Raw genomic sequence first — 10,344 nt, 5'->3', positions numbered from 1 at the left:
ATATGTTTTTTGGGTTTCATTGATAGGCAATTTCAAGAGCTTAAGAACAGGTTTGATGAGGTAAACACGGAGCTACTTAGATGCATGGCATCATTCAGTCCAGCCAAGTCATTTTCTTCTTTTAATATTGATGACCTGGTTAAGCTTGCTGGGTTCTATCCTCATGATTTTGACTTTGAAGAAATGCACCAACTTCCTTTTCAATTGAATCTCTATATTAGTGATGTGAGGAATGATGAAAACTTCACAAACTTGAGAAGTCTAGCAGAGTTGTCTATGATGCTTGTTAGAACAGGGAGGGCTCTTCGGTATGATATTGTTTACAAACTTCTCAAATTGGTGCCAGTCCTTCCTGTTGCAACAGCCGGCATTGAGAGGGTCATTTCATCAATGAAATATATAAAAAACAAGCTAAGAAGCAAGATGGGGCAAAAATACTTGAATGATTGCTTGGTCACATTCATTGAAAGGGATTTCTTCTTGCAAGTTAAGGATGAGGACATTATCACTCATTTTCAAAGCATCAAGGATCGCAAAGTTATCCTGTGATTTGTAAGTTTTTTTATTGATCCTCTATATATTTTAGATTTTGCAATGTTGAACAATGTTTTTACTTTCGTATGGTGAACAATACCAAATTATGATCAATTTTTGTGAATATAATATATTATGTGGTATCTTTTATATAGTTTAGAACTAGTACAATATGCTTCTGTACTTGACTATACGCCCGAAAGGAAGACAATAGACTTCCAAATTTTTTTTCCAAAATTTGAATACACGGTCTTGAATTCCTGGGCCCGCCCCTGCTTCCCGGTGTGGCAAATCCCGGGCACTCCATATGTCCTAGTTTGTAGTACAAGTCATGCCGAAATTCACAGAAAATTTCGGCATGACTTTTGCTAAAAAGTGGACAAATCGAGAACTTGAAATTTGCCGGAACGGAAATGAATCAACATTCCGGCAAAACATAGGCCACTCGGCTTCATTCCTTGGAAACAACAAAGACACTTGGGCACAATCGAACCACTTCAATGAAAAGAAATAACATGACCACTTCAATGAAAAGATATAATCAACAATAAAAGTCTAGGAAAGTATCATCTTTAAAATAAAACTTGCCTAAATTCTTTTCCTTGAAAAATAGTGGTCTTTTCAAAAATAAAAAACGTTCACAAAATGACCTCATTAAACACTTCTCTGCCTAGGACAGAACCCATATTATGTTGATCTAGCTATTCCTCTCACACACACACACACACACATTATTTTCTCTAACCCTTCTCTCCCTAGGACAGAACCCAATTAAATTGTAAAGGAACTCTATTTCTCTAACCCTTCTGACCTAATGCTCTAAAATAAAATTTTGCTCTAACCTAGCCAACCTACTTAACCTAGCTTGTTAATCTAACGAACCTAATTAACCTGCCTATTTAACTTAGTTAGTTAACCTAGTTTACCTAGATAATTAACCTAATTAAACTAGTTAACGTAGCTAGTTCTCTGTTAAAGCCCTAAATAATTTTTTGCACTAACCTAGATAATTAACCTAATTAAACTAGTTAACCTAACTAGTTCTCTGTCAAGGCCCTAACTAAATTTTTGCACTAACCTAGATAATTAACCTAATTAAACTAGTTAACCTAACCAGTTCTCTATCAAAGCCCTAAAAATTGTTTTGCACTAACCTAGATAATTAACCTAATTAAAATAGTTAACCTAGGTTCTCTGTCCAATGTTTGTGCTATATATGCATGAGAGAGAGAGGAGGGGTGGGGGCTTACAGAGGATGGCTCCGGTGGTGGCGAGGAAGGCAGTGGTGGCGAGGGAGGCAGGGGCATCTCCGGTGACGGTGAGGAAGGCAGTTGTGGCGAGGGAGGATCCGGTGGCGTCGACGGCGGCTCTGGTGGCGTTGATGAACCCGCGCGGCTCCGTGGCATTGGGGGCGGTTCCGGTGGCATCGACGGCGCACAGCTCTGGTGGCTCCGGGGGCGTCGACGTCGGCTGGAGACGGCGGCGAAGTGGGGCGATGGTGAATCGGGGAGACGGCGGCGGGGTGAGTCGAGGGATTTGGGGGAGTGTGGCCGGGGGGAAACAGTTTTTGGGTTAAGTCAAACTTAGCGGTAGCGCGTTTCGCAAAACGCGCTATAGCTAAGGTAGCTATAGCGGTTCTAGCAAAACGTGCTACTGCTATAGCCATGTAATTTCCTTCCATTTTCTTATTTCCTTTTCTGTTTCTTTGGGGGGTCTAGGAAACGCGTTGTAGCTACATCAGCTATAGCGCCTCTTACGAACAAACGCTACTGCTATGCCTTTCTCCTTTTTTCGCTTTTTCATTTATTTTGCTTTACATTTTATTTTTTTCCTTTCTCCTTTTTCTATTTCTTTCATTTTCATTTACTTTTCTATTTGTTTTTCATTTTATTTTATTTCCATTAGCAGTAGCGCTTTTCGTAGGAAATGCGCTACTACTTATTTCCTAGCGGTAGAGCGCTTCTTCCAAGCCCGCTACTGTTATGCGTAGCCTATCGTCTTAGCAGTGGGTATATTAGTAGTAGCGCTTTTATACGTGCACGCGCTACTGCTACAATTTTATCTGTAGCGCCGTTTTTGCTCACGCGCTACTGCTATCTAGCACTAGCGCCCTTTTTTGACCCGCGCTACTGCTAAATTTCTGTGTATAAGGTTTTCCCTAGTAGTGATATGCCATCCGATTTATATCTGACGGATAGGAAGAAACTATGGCAATTTTGCAAAAAGATACCCGCACCCCTCTCCACATTTGCAAATAAGTCCTTCCCTCGTTCATCCTTTTCTCTCACAAGATAAACTACTCATATAAGTGCATCTTGATGTTCCATGCACCGCATGGGCATCTTGCTAGTAGGGGTATAGATGTGTCGGCCCATGCATTGCAATGGATCCAAAGTATATCTATTTAGTGGAATGCACTCTAAACACATTATATATTTAATTTTCTCTAACCTTTCGTAGCCATGCAACCAAGCCACATAAGCTTCATGGGTGCCCCCCACAACATATTATTCATATTAGGTTGACTAAAAAAGATAAATCACCCAAAACAAGATCTTTCTGTTTTTTGTTCCTACGATGATGTGCCGTGCACGCACCTAGTTGTATAGTGGTAGTACTAGTTGTAGTACAAACTTCGTACTATAGTAGGAGTAGTAGTCCGGAATGCTCCTACTCTATCAACGAGCCCCATCAGACACCAAATTTCTTGGCTTCCATGCTACAGCTAGATCTTCCCCTTGTTTATGTTTTCCAACCCAACGGCGGGCAGGGTGTGGTTTGCCAATAGTCGGTTTGCTCAACGACGGTCCCACATGAAAGTGAAAATGCTAGGAAACACGCCTTCCCTAGCTATGTGGCATGCTGGACGGGCCATGGAGTACTCCCGATTCCCGGCATGTGGGGGCGCAACGCGAACGCGGCAGGCCTTTTCCTTTTACTAGCAATGTGCTCGTGCATTGCGACGGATCCAAAGTAGTAGAATAGTAGTACTTGTTCACAAACTTGAAAGAAATCACTCTTGTTTTGATATACTCCTAATATATTACTTTTCACTCAAAATATATTTCTCAGGCTTTTTTGATGAACTGAGGGAGGGATGTGGTTGCTTTCAAGATAATAAGGGGTTCTCTGCAAATTGGAGCAGAGAAGTGCGCTATTGTTGCAAAAATGCCACAACTTACCTCACAGCCATTAGACGCAGCTCTAATGGTCAGAAATGACGGATGGCAGACACACCACCATCACCAACTGAGTCTTTTATAGGAGTAGGAGTAGAGAAACGTGTATAAATTGTAACATTTGGTTCTGCTCCTTGGCACGATTGATAGATAGAAATAACGATTGGAAACGCTAGGGCGGGGCTATTTCTGCCAGATAAGCAGGGTACGTTGTAGCTAGGTTGGCGCATCGTCGGTTTGGTCACATGCAGTCCGACATTGATACGTCTCCAACGTATCTACTTTTCCAAACACTTTTGCCCTTGTTTTGGACTCTAACTTGCATGATTTGAATGAAACTAACCCGGACTGACGCTGTTTTCAGCAGAACTGCCATGATGTTGTTTTATGTGTAGAAAAGAAAAGTTCTTGGAATGTCCTGAAAATCCACGGAGGCACTTTTTGCAATTAATAAGAATTTCTGGGCGAAAGAAATACACCAGGGGGCCCAGGGCCTGTCCACGAGACAGGGGGTGCCCCACCCCTTGTAGGGCGCGTCCCCCTATCTCGTGGGCACCCTGGACCTCTACAGACCTCAACTCCAACTCCATATATTCACATTCGGGGAGAGAAAAATCAGAGAGAAAGTTTCATCGCGTTTTACGATACGGAGCCGCCGCCAAGCCCTAATCTCTCTCGGGAGGGCTGATCTGGAGTCCGTTCGGGGCTCCGGAGAGGGGGATTCGTCGCCGTCGTCATCATCAACCATCCTCCATCACCAATTTCATGATGCTCACCGCCGTGCATGAGTAACTCCATCGTAGGCTTGCTGGACGGTGATGGGTTGGATGAGATTTACCATGTAATCAAGTTAGTTTTGTTAGGGTTTGATCCCTAGTATCCACTATGTTCTGAGATTGATGTTGCTATGACTTTGCTATGCTTAATGCTTGTCACTAGGGCCCGAGTGCCATGATTTCAGATCTGAACCTATTATGTTTTCATGAATATATGTGTGTTCGTGATCCTATCTTGCAAGTCTATAGTCACCTATTATGTGTTATGATCCGACAACCCCGAAGTGACAATAATCGGGATACTTCTCGGTGATGACCGTAGTTTGAGGAGTTCATGTATTCACTATGTGCTAATGCTTTGTTCTGGTTCTCTATTAAAAGGAGGCCTTAATATCCCCTAGTTTCCGCTAGGACCCCGCTGCCACGGGAGGGTAGGACAAAAGATGTCATGCAAGTTCTTTTCCATAAGCACGTATGACTATTTACGGAATACATGCCTACATTACATTGATGAACTGGAGCTAGTTCTGTGTCACCCTATGTTATAACTATTACATGAGGAATCACATCCGGCATAATTATCCATCACTGATCCATTGCCTACGAGCTTTTCACATATTGTTCTTCGCTTGTTTACTTTTCCGTTGCTACAGTTACAACTACTACAAAAACCCAAAAACATTTATCTTTACTTTTGCCACTGTTACCTTTATTATCATACTACTTTGCTACTAAATACTTTGCTGCAGATACTAAGTTATCCAGGTGTGGTTGAATTGACAACTCAACTGCTAATACTCAACAATATTCTTTGGCTCCCCTTGTGTCGAATAAATAAATTTGGGTTGAATACTTTACCCTCGAAAGCTGTTGTGATCCCCTACACTTGTGGGTTATCAAGACTAATTTTTGGCGCCGTTGCCGGGGAGCATAGCTCTATTCTCTGAGTCACTTGGGATTTATATCTGTTGATCACTATGAAGAACTTGAAAGACGACCGAACTACTATTTTTCCCTCAACTATGAGGGGAGGTAAGGAACTGCCATCTAGCTCTGCACTAGATTCTCCTTCCGTTATTAGTAGGCTTGCGACACCTAAACCTGCTACTGCTATGAATTCTGATATGTCGCATGTTATTGATGATGCCACTTCTGCTATGCATGATCAAACTACTTCTATGCGTGAACCTACTTTGCCATTAGGTGAATTTCTTGATGAACAACTTGCTAGAGTTAGGGGGAATGAAATTACTGAAGAACCTATTATTGATGATACTGATGATGAAGGTTCTCCCAATGATTATGTATTGCCTGTTGTTCCTAAGGGTTATGTTATGAATGAAGGAGCTGCTAGGGAAATCTTTGCTTGCAATGATAGATATGATCTTAAGAAATTATTAGCTAAATGGAAGCAGCAGTCTCTTAATGGTAGAATGAAACCTGATCTTGCTTTTGCTACTTCACCTATCTGTGTTACTGATAAGGATTATGAATTCTCTGTTGATCCTGAGATTATTACTTTAGTTGAATCTGGTCCTTTTTATGGCCTTGAATATGAAACTATTGTGGCACATCTTACCAAGTTGAATGATATAGCCACCCTATTTACTCATGATGAGAAGTCTCGCTATTTTTATATCCTTAAGATATTTCCGTTCTCATTAAAGGGTGATGCTAAGACTTGGTATAATTCTCTTGCTCCTGGTTGTGTGCGTAGTCCCCAGGATATGATTTATTACTTCTCTGCTAAATAATTCCCTGCTCATAAGAAACAAGCTGCCTTGCGGGAAATATATAATTTTGTGCAAATCAAAGAAGAGAGTCTCCCACAAGCTTGGGTGAGGCTTCTCCAGTTACTTAATGCTTTGCCTGATCATCCTCTTAAGAAAAATGAAATACTTGATATCTTTTATAATGGACTAACCGATGCTTTCAGGGACTACTTGGATAGTTGTGCTGGTTGTGTTTTCAGGGAAAGAACAGTCGATGAAGCTGAAATATTATTGAATAATATGTTGACTAATGAAAATAATTGGACTCTTCCCGAGCCAATTCCTGAACCAATTGAGCCAACTCCTGAGCCTATTCCTAAACCCACTCCGAAGAAGAGAGGTGTTTTATTTCTCAGTTCTGAAGATATGCAAGAGGCAAAGAAATCAATGAAAGAAAAAGGTATTAAAGATGAAGATGTTAAGAATTTACCTCCTATTGAAGAAATACATGGTCTTAATATACCGCCTGAAGAACCACATTATCTTGATAACCCGACACAGGTAGTAAAGGTAAATTCTCTCTATAGATATGATAAAGTTGAAATCCCCTCTACTAAATTTCATAGTCCATGCTTAGATGAATTTGATGACTTTATGGCTAGACAAGAAAGTTTTAGTGCTTATGTTGGTAGAGAGTTAAAGAATAATGCTTTCGAGATAGGACGCGTGAGCGAGAATTTGGCTAGAGTTAAAGATGAACTTCACCTCGTTAGCAAATATGCTTCTATGGTTGCTACTCAAGCTGAGCAAGTACTCAAAGCTCAAAATGATTTGCTTGATGAATTAAATAATAAAATAGACTTTGCTGTTAGAGTGGCTACTAGAAATGGTAGAATGACTCAGGAACCTTTATATCCTGAAGGCCACCCTAAGAGAATCGAGCAAGATTCTCAGAGAAATAATTTAAAGGCACCTAGTCTATATCTATACCTATTATTAAAGGGAGGTGATATTCTTGGTTTCATCCCGCCTTAGATGTTTTTTTCGTTAGTTTTATCACGTACGGCAATCCGCATCCGGCTGTCCTGCTCACGTACTGCTGTATAGACCGTCCTTTCACATTCATCTGGACTATTGGGCTGATATTGGTTACATCGGCCCGTATATATTTCCAGCCAACCAGTACACACATTGCCATATATATCTCCAGCCAACCAGTACACGCATTGCCATATTATTTTCCTTTACTCGTGCACGTACAAGAATAAGCACAAGAATAACTCCAATACGGAGTCACGGGTGTCCAACTCCAATTACAATACGGAGCATGAGTATCCCGACCAGGATTTCACACAAAATTGACTGCTATAACATGAAAGGCTCGATCGGCAATCCACGCAAATTGCATCGCAATCGCAAGCCACCTCGGCCGACCTCGTCGGAAAGTAAGACGTCATCCGACAGAATCGGTCTGCCATCGCTTGTAGTCTGCCCACTCTCGCCTCTGCCAACTTCACCGGAAAACAAGACGCTGTCCGACAAAATCTGCCCAATGTCGTCTCCGCCTACTTTGCCGGAAGACTGTCCAATGTCACCTCCTCGGACTTCGACTCGAACCAAGCTGGCGTCCGACAATGCTCCACAGTTCACCGGAAATCCGGCGGCTGATTCTACGCTTGAGGTATGTGCAAAAAGGGTTGAAAATCATGGTTTTTGTTCTCTGTCAACCTGCACCTCATTGCTTCAAATATGTATTCCCCCGTGCCCGCCCGCCGCCATGACACTTGGACACCGGGTGTTTTTCTTGCCACCCTGCCTCGCCCCAGCAGCACCACCACCACCACCGGCACGCGTAGCCGTCACCGCTCCACCACGCCGCCTGCTAGACCTGCTCTTCTGCGCCTCCCTTCACTCTGCTGCTCGCTCCTGCAACTCTATGGTTCATCGTGGCATCCGCTGCAAGCCCAGGTTCCTGTCGCCAGAGTCCCGGCAGCCACACCGTGCTCTATCTGTCCTGAATACGAGGACCTACCAATTAGAGATTCATGCATGTATACGATTTTTGTTATTATTATAATTGCAGCTCATGCCAAGCAACATATCTTCCAGGATAAAGATTAAATGTCCTGAATTATAGTGCTATGCGTTAGAGATACATGAATGTATACTGCACATTGGTAGGCAGAATATGTAATACCTGACAGTGATGTCGATAGTTTGACCAGACTCAGCTTGCTGGTTAATTATATCTATGCCCGTATCTTGCTGGAAATCCAAAAATCCAGTCGCTTATGTAGCCTGCCATTAGATTTTCAATATAGTCTGTAGATGATTTCAAAATTGGAGGTTTAACTTAAATCTTGTTGTTACTGCAGAAAATTGATGGCATCACTAAATTGACCATTGCAGACGATTTTGATAACTATGATAACCGTGTTATACCCTGAATTTACGAAAGTATAGGTTGATCATCAAATCATGGCACCACAATAAAATAACACACCATAACAATATAATAGTGTGCTTTGCCCTAAAAAGTCCCTTAGCTAACATGATAATATTCAATCAGGTGAAGACAAAAAAGTGCACCTGAACCTATATGTTAATGCTTTCTTTAAGTGGTGAAGCACAGGAGAAAATAACACTTTAGTTTTCTAGATAATAAACATCAGGCAAACCAACCAAATTGATCAAAGGCATGAGGATCACTTGTAAGTTGAGTCTTTGATTGATAGAATTAACCTCTGTTATGAAATTATCTGCATGGAACAGCATAAACTGGGAAATTACAGCAGAGAAGCAAGCTAGAAAAGGTGAATTTGCAAACCTGTAGCTGGGGAAAGGCGCTCAACAATGTTTCCAATGTCTGTAGATGGTATTTGTCTAGAAAGACTTGGACTATGCAGTACATCAGGTAGAACTGTGCAAGATCGCCCTTACAATTAACTACCTGCCAAAATATTCCAGCTTCAGTTTTCAGTCCATCATAGATAGAAAACTGTGTGGAATGAGTGTTCACTAACACATTGCAAAAAATCCTAACGACACTACCATGCCAACCCAATATTATTAGTATCAGGTACAAAAGTAAAAAAAGTCACATAACACAATGAAGATTAGGAGCTATCTAAATGGATCTGGATCTAAATGAAGTGTATATGTTTCTAAGATTAACTGCTCAAAAGTGAATTCTACTCACATGCCGCAAGAGACCTGAGCGGAAACAAGACTAGCCAGTCGAAAATTGTAGCCGAGGCCGCAGTGCGCGCCTAATCCCAGCACCAGCCGGCCCGCCACAGGCGCAGACGAGGGAGCACCGCATCACCCAAAGGACAATGGCTCGCCGGTGTCGGGACTTGCTGGCGCGGAGGCGGCGTTACAGAAGCAGAGCGGGGTGGAGGGCAGCCAGGCGCGGGAGAGAATGGAGAGGCCAGCGGTGGCTGTCAGTAGGCTCTCCGGGACGGCAGCAAGGTGGCGGCGCTGATGTGTGAAGCGGCGGGCGGCGCACACGCGGGGTCATCCAGTAGGAGGCACTCTGCAGAGATCTGGGAGGAGAGCGAGCGGCGTCGTGGTGGTCTTGCCACTAAGCGACGGCAGGAGGACGGCGAGCTGAGGTAGAGGAGAGCGAGTCAGCCACGTGCAGGTGCCTCCCAGGCGGATCGGGGACACAGTGCGAGGAGCGAGTGACCAGAAGTGTGCCACCGCTGTTCTTCATCGAGAAGGAGGACAAAGCAATGGAAGAGGCTGGCATTTTTTATATTTTTTTGCGAAAAGAGGCTGGCTTTGGGGGTGTGCCGGCTACTTAGTGGGCTTAAAGAAAGATGGGTCGGGGCTGGCTCTTGAGTGTATTTCTCTTTTTTTCCTATTTTATGGTTACTCAAACAAAACAGTTTCATTTTCAGCAAATAGAGATTTTTGGCCGGGATTTAACAGAGGTTCAAATATTTTTAAGTTTTTACAAGCTTCCAAGAAAACATAGTTGGAATTATTACATATTAATATTCTCATCATCTCAAGTTGTTATTAAATCTTATTATTCTCATATTTTTTGAGAAATATTCACATCTTTTTCTGAGAGTGTGTGTGTCGTGTATACCAAGTCCTTATGTCTGGTCCAAGCCCAAATAGTGCAAAAAAATTAAA

General features: G+C 42.5%; 1 long non-coding RNA gene across 2 annotated transcripts; it reads right to left on the bottom strand.

The window, feature by feature from the left end:
- Positions 1-7,965: 7,965 nt before the first annotated feature.
- LOC123093744 (uncharacterized) lies at positions 7,966-10,097 on the bottom strand. Of its 2 annotated transcripts, XR_006445549.1 has the most exons (4): positions 9,401-10,097; positions 9,029-9,151; positions 8,399-8,499; positions 7,966-8,215 (listed from the first exon to the last, which is right to left on the bottom strand). It is a non-coding gene; the product is annotated as an uncharacterized lncRNA (long non-coding RNA). The 2 variants fall into 2 exon arrangements; XR_006445548.1 differs by lacking the exon at positions 8,399-8,499.
- Between the last annotated feature and the right edge of the window lie 247 nt (positions 10,098-10,344).

Source organism: Triticum aestivum, chromosome 1B (assembly GCF_018294505.1).
Source record: "Triticum aestivum cultivar Chinese Spring chromosome 1B, IWGSC CS RefSeq v2.1, whole genome shotgun sequence".
Classification (NCBI taxonomy): domain Eukaryota; kingdom Viridiplantae; phylum Streptophyta; class Magnoliopsida; order Poales; family Poaceae; genus Triticum; species Triticum aestivum.
This window is presented reverse-complemented; position numbering and strand designations above follow the sequence as displayed.